This window comes from Lithobates pipiens, unplaced genomic scaffold (genome assembly GCF_037356315.1).
Source record: "Lithobates pipiens isolate NorthernLeopardFrog02 unplaced genomic scaffold, aLitPip1_a1.2 Scaffold_16, whole genome shotgun sequence".
Taxonomy (NCBI): Eukaryota; Metazoa; Chordata; class Amphibia; order Anura; family Ranidae; genus Lithobates; species Lithobates pipiens.
In genome coordinates this window covers 560,096,600-560,111,340 of record NW_027507748.1, presented here as the reverse complement: position 1 = coordinate 560,111,340, position 14,741 = coordinate 560,096,600, and positions in this window count along the sequence as shown.

The following is a 14,741-nucleotide window of genomic DNA, read 5'->3' as shown; positions in this document are numbered from 1 at the left end:
CTTCTTCTTTTACAGTTTTCTCTTTAACTGTCTTATTCACAATCTTATATATTAACAGGTGATTCTGAATAAACCTGAATGTTATTAACCACTTCAGCTCTGGAAGATTTGACTGCTCAATGACCAGGCCATTTTTTGCGATACGGCACTGCATCAATTTAACAGACAATTGCGCGGTCACTCGATGCTGTACCCAAACCAAATTGACGTCCCTTTTTCCCCACAAATAAAGCTTTCTTTTGGTGGTATTTGATCACCTCTGCGGTTTTTATTTCTTGCGCTATAAACAAAAGAAGAGCGACAATTTTGAAAAAAACACAGTATCTTTTACTTTTTGCTATAATAAATATCACCCTTTTTTTTATCAAAAAAACAAATTTTGCATACATATTGATTGGTTTGCCCAAAAGTTATAGCATCTACAAAACAGGGGATAGATTTATAGCATTTTTAATATTATTATTTTTTTACTAGTAATGGCGGCAAACTGCAATTTTTATCAGGACTGCGATATTGCGGTGGACATGTCGGACACTTTTGACACATTTTTGGGACCAATGACAATTATACAGTGATCAGCGCAACAAAAATGCACTGATTACTGTATAAATGTCACTGGCAGGGAAGGGGTTTACACTAGGGGGCGATCAAGGGGTTAACTGTGTTCCCTAGGTGTGTTCTAACTGTAGGGGGGGTGGGACTGTCTAGGAGGAGAGAGAGAGATACATAATATGAACACACATCTCTCTCTACTCCCCTGAAAGAACCAGGATCTGTGTGTTTACACACACAGATCCCGGTTCTCACTCTGTCACGAGCGATCGCGGGAGCCTGGCGATCATCGCACTCACTGGGCACTCACATCAGCTCCAGACACACGCTGTGTGCCCCTAGTGGCCAAAAGGCAAAGTGACATACGTTAACGTCTTTTCGCCAAGCCATGCCATTCTGCCGCAGTAAAACTGTGGCGGCTGGTCGGCAAGCGGTAAATATCTTTAATATTGCAGATAGTTATACTTCATTCTGGGTTTGAATTTATGACATTTTAGATATAAATGGATTACTAATTTTACAGTTGATTTAAAATGAACTTGTATATGGCAATTTACTATACTGTTAATATTATGAAGGATTGTATTGTTGTGTAGACTGAAGCAGATCCCAACACAACGGATTCTTTTACTGTGATGTAATTTATCCATAGTACTGTATTAACCTGTATTTTATGCAATATTTTTGCAAGAAATTACTTTGAAAATCGTATCTGATGTATTGTAAGTGTTATTTCATGATGATCTTTCAAATAAAAACTTTTGAACGAGAAAAACTGCACAATGAACATTCAAACCAACATTGGCCAATCATATGTTAGCTTTTAAGATTTCAGTGTTGCCACATTAAGCAAAGCTGGTTTCTGGTTACTACCTTTTATTCTGCTTCATTTAATAACATTTCAGATCTTTTTACATTCACAGTGTTGTACAGGCTGCCTAATTTTCCATTGTCAAAGGTCCCAACAGCTAATCAATACTGTCTGTCAGGCAAAGGTCACGTTTGCTCAGTGCTGAAGTGGATACTGTCTGTGTTTATTCAGCAAACAGCTTTCCTTTCAATGAGACCTTGGAACAGAAGCTACTGGGCTAGCATACAGTACACAAAACTCAAATATTTTTCTATCTTAAAGTAGAGTTCCATATAAACACCTAGAGGCGATTCAGTTCGCATTGTGCGCTATACAAGTATTTCATTCATTCATTCATTCATAAAAGTGGATGTACCAGGGGCGTAACTATAGGGGGTGCAGCAGTCGCGACCGCAACCGGGCCCTGTGATGCAGTGGGCCCATGCAGCCCCCTCTACATATGGCCGGCAGAAGTATAGGCAGCTAGGGGTACCAGTGAACCATGCACATGGGTGGCTGGAGGTGGAGGGTGACTAGCAGAGCTCCATGCTCGACTATCGCACTGGCTGCTCTTTAGTTGTGCGTTCCCCGGATGACCTGTGTCCTCGGCTGGCTCCTCAGAGTACCCCTCTCCTGCTCCATGCATTGCCGCTCAGTCCGATGTCTGTTCTCCCCAGCCAGAGTCCCACCCCCCGAGTCCAGCCCACACTGCACTGCATACTTCTCCCGGGTAAACAAACTTTAAGCACACAGATGCAGTTCAGCCCTATGAGAGCCGGCTCCTCGGAGGACACTGCAGGCTTGTTTGCCAGCCCCCCCTCCCCCGTCATACACAGATGATGAAAGGTCTTTCTGGGAGATATACTGATCGCCCGTCCAGCACACTGGATGGAGCCCAGGCCAACATGGATGAGTGCGCGGCTACAGCTTGGTCATGGTGAGTGAGAGGACCCCATCCCCCACACACCATTACATACCCCCTCCATCTCCCCCTGGGGACAGGGACCCCTTCTCACGTGGGGACAGGGACCCCTTCTCACGTGGGGACAGGGGCCCCCACCTCCCCTGAGGACAGGGACCCCTTCTCACCTGGGGGCCGTAACTTCATCTGCCCTGGAGAAAAGGACCTTATCTCTTCTGGGGATGGGGACTCCATCCTACCTATGGACAGTCCCCCAATGGGGCACCTAAAAATTAAAAAAAAAATTATGAAAAAAAACCTACTGATACCAGTGGTGGAACTACAGGGCTCACAAAGGTCATACCTGTGACCGTGCCCTGGAGTTCCACCGCCGGACTTGGAGGGAAGGGCCCTGGCTGGGGTTCAGGGGGGCCCTTCATGGTTTCTTGCATCGGGGCTCTGAAGGTTCTAGTTACGCCACTGCGTACCGCTCATCAGCCTACCCGTCCCCACTTCCAAGAGATCTCACCGCAGCAAGATCACTCAGAAATTTGGCCATCCTCCTCCTTCCCCTGCCGCTGGTCCATTCAGAAAGTGCAGCATGCTTCGTGCATGCACAGTAGGGAACCGGTGTTCTGCCAAAAACTGTCCCCCCATCGGATAGTGTCCTCCCCGTACTGCGCAGGCGCAGCACTTGCACAGTACGGAGGGCAAGAAAACTCAGAAAGTCTCTGAAGATGAGCGGCGCCTGCGCACTGAGTCCAGGTTCAAGCCCCACCACCATTCAAGTGGACATACGGTAGCTCTTAGTAACAGGGCCCCTCGCCGGCTCGCTTCGCTCGCCATGCTTCGGGCATGGCCTCGCTTCTCTTGGCAATATTTTATTCTAACTCTATGTCCGCTTGGATGGTGGGGCTTGAACCTGGACTCAGGCGCCGTTCATCTTTGGAGACTTTTGGCGTCTCCTTGTACTCCGTACTGCGCAAGCACAGTACAGGGCAGACACTATCCGATGGGGGACAGTATTTGGCACAACACCCTCAGACAGACTGACCTTAGGAGGCAGGGGAAAGAAAGAGCTGGATCATTGCTTCTCCTATTGGAATCCATGCATCCAGCACCCTGCATGTAGATTAGGTGGTGTCCCTGTGTGCAATATGGATGGGCCGAGTGCATTGGATTAGGGGGGTGGCACCCCATATTGGCAGAATGGCGCTCATATGTCACTACCTCAACTCAGAATTTAGGACCACCCAATAGCAGAACAGAAGAGGATGATACCACTCATCACATGACCAGTTGCAAGGTAGATGGGAAAAAGTATGTCTACTACAAATGTGCTGCTGATGAGACTTTGGTGGGGGTGGGGGGTTGGAGTTCAGCTTTAAATAGACATAAACAAGAAGATTGGTAGGAGGAAATGTATAATGGGCACCATGTTCCTCAGGACAGGTTCTCTCATGGACCCAGGCCACCCGCTTCCTATACTAAGGCCGCGTACACACGCGGGGACTGTTCGCCAACTTTGTCCGTCAAACAGTTTCGGCAAACAGTCCGCTTAAAATTAGCATGGACGGACATGGCCACACACGACGAACGAACAGTTTGCTGAAACCGTGCGCGATGACGTGAACGGCACGTACGACGGGACGAAAAATATGACGTCCTATACACCGCATTATAACTTTCGGCGTGTAAATCCTTTCTGAGCATGCGCGGAACTTAGTTTGACGAACAAGCCTACACACGAGGGGACTGTTCGCTGAAACAAAGTTTCAGCGGACAGTTTTTCGGAATTTCCGAAAAACCTTGTTCAGCGGACTGTTCGTTGAAACTGTCCGCTGAAAGCCCACACACGAGCGGACTGTTTGCCGAAACACTGTTCAGCGGACAAAGTTGGGCGAACAGTCCCCGCGTGTGTACGCGGCCTTAGAGACATGGGGGATTGATAGCAGACTCCAACTACAACCACATCCAGAATTCCACAAAAAAACAGTGCAGGAAGAACATACTCTAGAACATTGATGGCAAAACTTGGCACCCCATATGTTTTGGAACTACATTTCCCATGATGCTCAACTACATTGCAGAGTGCATGAGCATCATGGGAAATGTAGTTCCAAAATATCTGGGGTGCCAAGGTTCGTCATCACTGCTCTAGAAGCCCACCAAAGTCCTAGTTAATAAATAATGAAGTCAGTAACCCACAGTGTCCACAGTGAGCAACTAAATCACTTGTGATCAGTGTCCCACACAGCCCATCAGAAGAAATCTGTCAGGCATGATCTGCAGCCAATCTGTCCATGGGATGGATCTAACCTCTGTAGGGATGAGCTTGGTGTTCGGGTGGAACGCATGTTCAACTTGAACACCTGCTGTTCGCCCATTCGGCGAAGCCAGAACTCGGTGGGCCATCCGCTCCATATTCGTGTGGCACTCACAGCCCACAATGCACTGCGCCATCGCAGTCCATTGCTGGCTCATGATTGGCCAAGCATGCACTGTGACCCCGCATGCTTGGCCAATCACAGCGCTGGCAGCAAGGAGAGACATAATTGGCCACAGGCAGGATGCCTGTGGGCAATTATAGCTCAGGGGGGTTTAGTACATGCCCCACACTATATAAGGCCACCAGCGCGGCGACCTTGTGTAGTGTGTTGCGGCGGTCAGGGAAAGAGGACGATAGGCAGGGACAGTGTCTTTACTGCTTGGGAACCTAGCGCTGTTACAGTGGGTGTTGTGTGCCTCCTGCACAGTATACACCTGAAGCTACCCTTTATTACTGGTGTTCTAATTCTGTAATATAGGCATTTGCAGTGCAGAAGTTAGAGTGGGTGTTGTGTGCCTCCTGCACGGTATAAACCTGAAGATACCCCTTATTGCTGGTGTTCTGTTTCTGTAATACAGGCATCTGCAGCAGTTAGAGTGGGTGTTGTGTGCCTCCTGCACAGTATACACCTGAAGCTACCCTTTATTACTGGTGTTCTGTTTCTGTAATATCGGCATCTTCAGAAGTTAGAGTGGGTGTTGTGTCCCTCCTGCACAGTATAGACCTGAAGCTACCCTTTATTACTGGTGTTCTGTTTCTGTAATCCAGGCATCTGCAGAAGTTAGAGTGGGTGTTGTGTGCCTCCTGCACAGTATACACCTGAAGCTACCCTTTATTACTGGTGTTCTTTTTCTGTAATACAGGCATCTGCAGAAGTTAGAGTTGGTGTCCTGTGCCTCCTGCACAGTATACACCTGAAGAGACCCCTTATTGCTGGTGTTTTGTTTCTGTAGTACAGCCATCTGCAGCAGTTAGAGTGGGTGTTGTGTGCCTCCTGCACAGTATACACCTGAAGATACCGCTTATTGCTGGTGTTCTGTTTCTGTAGTACAGGCATCTGCATCAGTTACAGTGGGTGTTGTGTGCCTCCTGCACAGTATACACCTGAAGCTACCCTTTATTACTGCTGTTCTTTTTCTGTTATACAGGCATCTGCAGAAGTTAGAGTGGGTGTTGTGTGCTCCTGCACAGTATACACCTGAAGATACCCCTTATTGCTGGTGTTCTGTTCCTTTAATACAGGCATCTGCAGCATTTACAGTGGGTGTTGTGTGCCTCCTGCGCAGTATAGACCTGAAGCTACCCTTTATTACCGGTGTTCTGTTTCTGTAATACGCAATAGGCATCTGCATCAGTTAGAGTGGGTGTTGTGTGCCTCCTGCACAGTATACACCTGAATATACCACTTATTGCTGGTGTTCTGTTTCTGTAGTACAGGCATCTGCAGCAGATAAAGGGAGTGTTGTGTGCCTCCTGCACAGTATACACCTGAAGCTACCCTTTATTACTGGTGTTCTGTTTCTGTAATACAAGCATCTGCAGAAGTTATAGTGGGTGTTGTGTGCCTCCTGCACAGTATGCACCTGAAGCTACCCTTTATTACTGGTGTTCTGTTTCTGTAATTCAGGCATCTGCAGAAGTTAGAGTGGGTGTTGTGTGCCTCCTGCACAGTATACACCTGAAGCTACCCTTTATTACTGGTGTTCTGTTTCTTTAATATAGGCATCTGCATCAGTTACAGTGGGTGTTGTGTGCCTCCTGCACAGTATACACCTGAAGCTACCCCTTATTACTGGTGTTCTGTTTCTGTAATACAGGCATCTGCAGAAGTTAGAGTGGGTGTTGTGTTCCTCCTGCACAGAATACACATGAAGATACCCCTTATTGCTGGTGTTCTGTTCCTTTAATACAGGCATCTGCAGCATTTACAGTGGGTGTTGTGTGCCCCCTGCACAGTATACACCTGAAGCTACCCCTTATTGCTGGTGTTGTTCTGTTTCTTTAACATAGGCAGGCAGCTGCAGTAATTAGAGTCGGTGTATTGTGTCATCTGCTCAGTGTGCACCTAAAGCTGCCCAATTGCTGGTTTTCCCATTTCCCTGCAGGCCATTAGTATGTCTGGAAGGCCAACAAGGAGAGGCAGACAGTCACGAGCCAAAAAAATAGGGCAAGCAGGCTCTGTGTCAAGAGACAACAGTGCTGGTCGTGGACACGGTGCATCATCATCAGCATGTGGCCATGGGACATGCTTGTCCTTATTTTTGGCAGCTGGACGTGTTGAGCCGCATCATGCCGAAGACTTGGTAGAATGCATGACCAAGCCCTCCTCATCCTCTCTCACCCAGGCTCAGGGTACTATGAAAGCAGCTGCCATCGTGTCCTCTTCCCTCGTCTCAATGTCATCAGTCACTCATTCCCTAGACCCACCATGTCCTCCTGAGGAGTCCCTGAACTGTTTGAGCACAGTGTTGGGTACATGCTCCAGGAGGATTCCCAGCGTTTTGAAGGCTCTGATGATGATACCCAGCTAGAGGAAGGCAGTAGCGTGAGCGCAGAGAGAGGGGATGCTCAAGAAGGAGAGCAATCTGTCAGTCATGTTCCATCAGCTGCAGCATACTGCCAGGTTTGCTCCAGTGATGAAGAGGGAGGGGATGATGAGGTCACTGACTCCACGTGGGTGCCTGATAAGAGAGAGGAGGAGGAGGAGGCACATCTAAAAATGAGGCAGGATGCCCTCCGAGGGCCAGCTTAGGGGCAGGGCGCTGCCTCTACGCATTATTCCAAAAATCCTTCGGTGTGGGCCTTTTTTGAGACCAGTGCATCAGATCGCACCGCTGCTATTTGCAACATATGTCTCAAGCGTATCTCGTGTGGCCAAAACATCAGCCACTTGGGCACCACATGCTTGACCAGACATATGTTGACCTGCCATTCAGCTCATTGGCAAACGTACCTTAAAGACCCACACCAAAGAACAAAGCGGACCTCTCCTTGCTCCTCATCTGCTGGGATCTCCAACCCCACTAGACCTTCAGTCCTCTCTGAAACCTGCACTGAGAGGAATGAAGATGTAGAATTAGGTGTGTCACAGCCAAGTGCTTGCGGGCACTCTGCTAGCAGTACACCAATGTCCGATTGTAGCAGGCAAATTTCCCTGCCCCAGCTGCAGGACCATCTAAAGAAGTTCACTCCCAGCCATCCACATGCCCAGCGGTTGAATGCTAGCTCGGCTAAATTGCTAGTACTTCAACTGCTGCCTTTTCAGTTGGTAGACTCGGCCCCCTTCCGTGAGTTTGTGTAATGTGCAGTTCCTCAGTGGCAGGTTCCCAAACGCCACTTTTTCTCACGGAAGGCGATTCCGTCTCTCTACCGGCATGTGGAAGGCAATGTCCATGCCTCGCTGGACAGGGCAGTCAGTGGTAAGGTGCATATTACTGCTGACTCATGGTCCAGCAGGCATGGACAGGGACGTTACCTATCTTTCATGGCCCATTGGGTCACTTTTCTGGCAGCTGGGAAGGATGCAGGAGAAGGTGCAGTATTGTTGGAGGTTGTTCCGCCACCACGCCTCCAAAATGCTACTACCGGTTGTGGCACACCTCTCTCCTCCACCCCCTCCTCTTCTTCTACCTCCATGGCCTCTTGGAGTGCTTTGTCCTTGGAACCAGCGGTGCTCCGTAGGCGTTCAAGGGGCTACAGAAGTACGCAGGCAAGAAGATGCCATGCCGTGCTTGCGCTGGTTTGTTTGGGGGATAGGAGCCACACTGGGGCAGATATTTTGTCAGCTATGCAGGGGCAAGGGTGGTTGACGCCACGCCAGCTTAAGCCAGGAATGGTGGTTTGCGACAATGGCACCAACCTCCTATCCGCCCTCCGACAGGGACAACTGACCCGTGTGTGCTGTGAGGCTCACGTCCTTAACCTGGTGGTGCAGTGGTTCTTGGGCAGGTACCCGGGCTTACAGGATGTCCTGAGGCAGGCCAGGAAAGTCTGTGTGCATTTCTGACAATCATATAATGCCAGTGCTCGGCTGGCTGAGCTCCAAAAGGAGTTTAACCTGCCCAAGACCGCCTTATATGTGACATGCCCACCAGGTGGAACTCAATGTTGGCCATGCTGCAGCGGCTGCACACGCAGCAGAGGGCCATCAATGAGTACTTGTGCAACTACGGCACCAGGGCAGGGTCAAGGGAGCTTGTTTTTTTTACCATGCCAGTGGGGCATGATCAGGGATGCATGCACTGTCCTGTCACCATTTGAGGAGGCCATGAGGATGGTGAGCAGTGACAGTGCATGCATCAGTGACACTATACCTCTTGTCCACCTGTTGGAGCATACGCTGCTTGGAATAATGGACATGGCACTTGAGGCAGAACAGAGGCAGGAAGGAGGACTTTCTTGCCTTCCAAGGCCCCCTTTATCCAGACAGTGTTCCTGCTGTCCCACCCATCACACAGGAAGAGGATGAGGAGGAGGAGGATTGTGTCAGCATGGAGGTGGAGCCTGTCCAGCAATCTTTTAGGGATGATTTACAGTCCCAAGAAACCTGTGGACTTGTACATGGCTGGGAGGATGTGGCTGCGGATCATGTTGTCCTTAGTGACCCAGAGGACTCCGGACCGAATGCCTCAGCTAACCTACGCTGCATGGCCTCCCTGATCCTCGTATTCTTCGGGACCAAAGAGAAGGACCATTACTGGCTGGCCACTCTCCTTGATTCACGGTTCAAGGGTAAGGTTGCTGACCTTATCTTGCCATCGTAGAGGGAGCAGAGGATGAGACATCTCCGGGAGGCCTTGCACAAAGGTCTGTGCAACGCGTTCCCAGAGACTGGGAGGTTACAAACTCCTGGTCCTGGACAACGTGTTGCTGAGGCTTCGGTCAGAAGGAGCGGTGGAGAAGGTGGCCATCTGACCAATGCGTTCATAAAGTTTTTTAGTCCGCAGCCCCAAGGTATGATCGGTTCCAGCAACCATCACCAGCGTCTTATTTACATAGTGCAGGAATACCTAGGGGCAAGGTCAGACTTGGACACTTTTCCCACCGAAAATCCTCTGGCTTATTGGGTTGAGGATGGATCACTGGCCAGAGCTTGCACGGTATGCAATTGAGCTACTGCCCTGTCCTGCATCCAGCATTCTTTCGGAACGCACCTTCAGTGCTGCTGGAGGCTTTGTAACTGATCACAAGGTGCGCCTGTCCACCGACTTGGTTGATCAACTGACCTTCATAAAGATGAATCAGTCTTAGATCACCACCAGCTACCAAGCACCTGATGCTGATGTAACCAAATATTTTTTTTTGAAATGTCACATCCCTTCAAGACTGCCTATGCTGATGCTGAGTGACTGTCCTGTTATGTTGACTGACTATCCTCTTCCTCCTCAATGATCCTGCTGATAGCTTGGAAGAACATTTTTGGTTCTGGGGGATGCCAACAGTGGCTAAGGCCCAATTTTTCAGCCCCTGTTTAACCACTTGACCACTGGGCACTTAAACACCCTTAATAACCAGACCAATTTTCAGCTTTCAGTGCTCTCACAATTTGAATGACAATTACTCGGTAATGCAACACTGTACCCATCTGAAATTTTCGTCCTTTTTTTCCCACAAATAGAGCTTTCTTTTGGTGGTATTTGATCACCTCTGCGTTTTTTATTTTTTGTGCTATTAATGAAAAAATACCGAAAATTTTGTAAAAAAAAGCATTTTTCTTCATTTCTATTAAAAATTTTTGCAAATAAGTAATTTTTCTTCATAAATTTGGCCAAAAATGTATACTGCTAAATGTCTTTAGTAAAAATAACCCAAATTAGTGGATATTATTTATTCTGCGTGAAAGTTATAGGGTCTACAAGCTATGGTGCCAATCACTGAAAATGTATCAATTTGATCACAGCTGATGTACTGACAGTCTATCTCATTTCTGGAGACCCTAACAAGCCAGTAATGTACAAAAACCCCCCAAATTACCCCTTTTTGGAAAGTAGACATTCCAAGGTATTTAGTACGTGGCACGGTTAGTTTTTTGAAGTTGTAATTTTTTCCCACAATTCTTTGCAAAATAAAGATTTTTTTTATTTTAATTTTTTTTCACACCAAATTGTCATTTTACCAGGCTATTTCTCTCACACGGCATATACATTCCACAAATGAAACCCCAAAATACATTCTGCTGCTCCTCCTGAGTACGGTGATACCACATGTGTTAGACTTTTACACAGCCTGGCCACATACACAAGTCCAACATTGAAGTAGCAACTTCAGGCGTTCTAGGAGCATAAATTACACATCTAATACCTCAACCACCTAGAAGCTTGTAGGCTTCCTCACTAGTAAAATATTTTTTTGCTATTCTTGTGGCTGGTGAGGCTGCACTGCAGAGCACTGTCGTGGCACAGGCGGCACAGGTGGGCACTGATGGACACAGGCGGCACAGGTGGGCACTGATGGGCACAGGTGGGCACTGATGGACACAGGCGCCACTGATGGACACAGGCGGCACTGATGGGGCACTGCAGTGGCACAGGTGGCACTGATGGGCGCAGGTGGCACTGATGGGCGCAGGTGGCACTGATGGGCACAGGTGGCACTGATGGGCACTATAGTGACTTTGGTGGCACTGGTGTGGCTCTGGTGGCACTGATTAGCACACAGGCGGCACTGGTGGGCACAGGCGGCACTGGTGGGCACAGGCGGCACTGGTGGGCACAGGCGGCACTGGTGGGCACAGACGGCACTGATGTGGCACTGCAGTGGCGCAGATGAGCACTGATGGGCACATATGGCACTGATGGACACAGGTGGCACTGATGGGCACAGGTGGCACTGCTGGGCACAGGTGGCACTGGTGTGGCACTGGTGTGGCACTGGTATGGCACTGGTATGCACTGTAGTGGCACTGGTATGCACTGGTATGCACTGGGGTGGCACTGGGGTGGCTCTGCTGGCACAGAGGTGGCACAGAGGTGGCACAGAGGTGGCACAGAGGTGGCACAGAGGTGGCAAAGGTGGCACAGGTCGCACAGGTGGCACAGATGTGGCACAGGTGATAGATGGCACTGGTCTGGCACTGGTCTGGCACTGTTCTGGCACTGTTGTGGCACTATTTGGGCACTGCTGGGCACTGCTGGGCACTCACGGTTATGTTTTAGTTTCACTGGAATGTTCTCCTCTCCTCTCACGCTGCATCGGTGTGAGGAGAGGAGACTGATGACCTTAGCTTGACCCGGCAAGCCGAATTGTTTACATTTGTGATCGCTCCGTCATTGGACGGAGCGATCACGTGGTAAAGGACCGCTGCCATTGGTCCTTTACCGCGATCCGTGTTGCGCCGGGTCCCGTGAACTCGGCGAGCACGGATGTTCCGGCGTGCGCGCCCCAGGGGGCGCGCACGAACGATTCTCTGGGAGGCCGTTAATTAACGGCCTCTCAGAGATAGCAAACCGACCTATAGCCGTTAATCGGCTATAGGCCGGTTATTAAGTGGTTAACAAGAACGTGTAATTACAATTTTTGATGCAATGGTTTGCAGCAGGGCTCAATCCTGCATTTCAACTAGAGTATTTGGGAGAGGTTGCAGTGTCGTGGCACCAGCACCAGTGCCTAAGGCCCAATTTTTCATCCCCTGTTTAACAGTACTTGTAATTATAATTTTTGATGCAATGCTTTGCAGCAGGCCTCATTCCTGCACTCCAACTAGAGTATCTTGGAGAAGTTGCAGTGTCGTGGCACCAGCACCAGTGCCTAAGGCTTGATTTTTCAACTTCTCATGGGTACCAGAATAGACAGAGAGATAACCCAAAAAATAGATTAAATGGCTATCCACCTTTTGGGGTGACTGAGGACAGAGATTCTTCCACGTATATTATAGGCCAAAAATAAAATCCCCAGATGATGCCTGTTTAGGAGAAACGCGTTGGGAAGGGCTCGTTGATGCCACTGCGTTGCCAGATTTTATTTCCATGCTTGTATTTTCCTGTAATATGTGAGTACCCATTTATGCTTTTAATGTTAATAAAAGTTTTAAACGGTATTTCACTATGAGGCTGTATTTTCCTTTTGGCCTATAATATACGTGGAAGAATCTCTGTCCTCAGTCACCCCAAAAGGTGGATAGCCATTTCATCTATTTTTGGGTCATCTCTCTGTCTACTCTGGTACCCATGAGAAGTTACAAGTTTTGCCAGCTGTTTTTTCGGGTGTATTTACATCAATAAACTCGTGTGACTCACTAGGTATATACCTAACTGGGTCAATAACATCTGGTAAGCCTCCTCTCAAGTGGTGGTGGATTTCTGCAAAGCATTCACTGAAGTCACTATAACTTCTCAAGATATTGCACTTTGTAACCATATTGTTTCATTTATGGACTCTTAACACGTGCACCTTGGTGGATATACGTATATCAATTTTTTTATTTTTATTTTTTTAGTATATTTGGATATAGTGTTGTCTAAAACATAGAATCATTAATAGTGTTAATTTATGCAGAGTTTTTTTTCACTATTAAAGTTGATTATATTATTTACACTGGTAAAAGATTATATAGATATTGTCATATATATAATCTAAGCGCTGCACCTTTTTTATTATTTCACCATTTTGTTTGTTGCAGTAAGTCTGCGGTGCTGGCAGCTATTATTTATTTGTTGTTTGTGGATAGCGCGTTTTTTTCTCACTTTATATACACTTGATTTTTCAACTCCTGTTTAACAGGGGCATGTAATTACAATTCTTGATAAAATATTTCACAGAAGGGCCCGTTCCCACCGAGAGTAACTGTGCACCACCACCACAACCATCAAAGGCCCAATTTTTCTACCACTGTTCAACAATGGCATGTAATTACAATTCTTGATATAATCGTTCACAGCAGGGAGCTCCAGCGCCCACCAAGAGTCATTTTGAGGGCTTACAGTGTTGTGGCAACACCAACACCTTAGGCCCACATTTCTGCAGAGCATATAGTGCAGGCCCCTACTTTCAAAAATCCAACTGAAGGAGACAACAGGAAGGGAGATGAAAAAACACGGACGGCCAAAAAAATTATACAGGGGTGATAAATCCAAGAACAGTTTACCAGTGCTTAGATGTGTGGCCTCATAAGGTTTCTGATTTCAGGTTGTTATTATTTTAACTTAATGGCATGCAATGCCAAGCTGCTGCTAACAAAGCAAACAGAATATTGGCATGCATTAAAAAGGGGATCAACTCCAGAGATGAATGAATGAATGAATGAAATACTTGTATAGCGCACAATGCGAACTGAATCGCCTCTAGGCGCTGTGGCGAGCTTTGATCATCTGCTAAAAGAGGAAGGTCTTGAGTTTTTTCCTAAAAGCCAGGTGATTTTTTTCCAGGCGGATGTTGATTGGTAGAGCATTCCATAGCCGAGGCCCTTGGACAGCGAATCTCTGATCACCCTTGGATTTATACCGGGCTTTGGGCACGAGGAGGAGGTTTTTGTTGGCTGATCGAAGACTGCGGTTTGGTGTGTAATGATTTATTTTCTCCATTAGGTATTGCGGAGCTTCTCTATGCACGCATTTGTGGGTGAGGCAAAGGGTCTTGAACGTGATTCGATTTTTTACGGTTAGCCAATGTAAGCTCCTCAGCGAAGGAGAGATGGATTCCCAGGTTTTTTTTCCTGTTATCAGCCTTGCCGCCGTGTTTTGGATCAGTTGTAATCGCGCAAGTTGATATTGTGGTAATCCTATGTAAAGCGAGTTTGCGTAGTCCAGTCGTGAATTAATGATTGTTCCAACTACCACTGCTTTGTCATTCTTTGGGATAAAAGGGATGAGTCTGCGAAGCATGCGCAGCAGATGGTGAGATCCACTGACTACAGACCCTATTTGCGCATCCATTGACATTTGTGCGTCTAAAATAACCCCGAGACTCTTGGCTTTGGTCTTTGGGGAGATAGTCTGCCCAAAGACGGTTGGTGGAGACCAGGAGGTTTTGGTTGCGGGCTTATGATTTGGGTGTAAGATAAGAAGCTCTGTCTTTGATTCGTTCAGCTGGAGGAAGTTAGTGGTCATCCAGTCCTCTATTGATTTGAGGTAGTTTTCAAGTTGTTGTTGGTGATCTTTTTTTCCACTGATCCG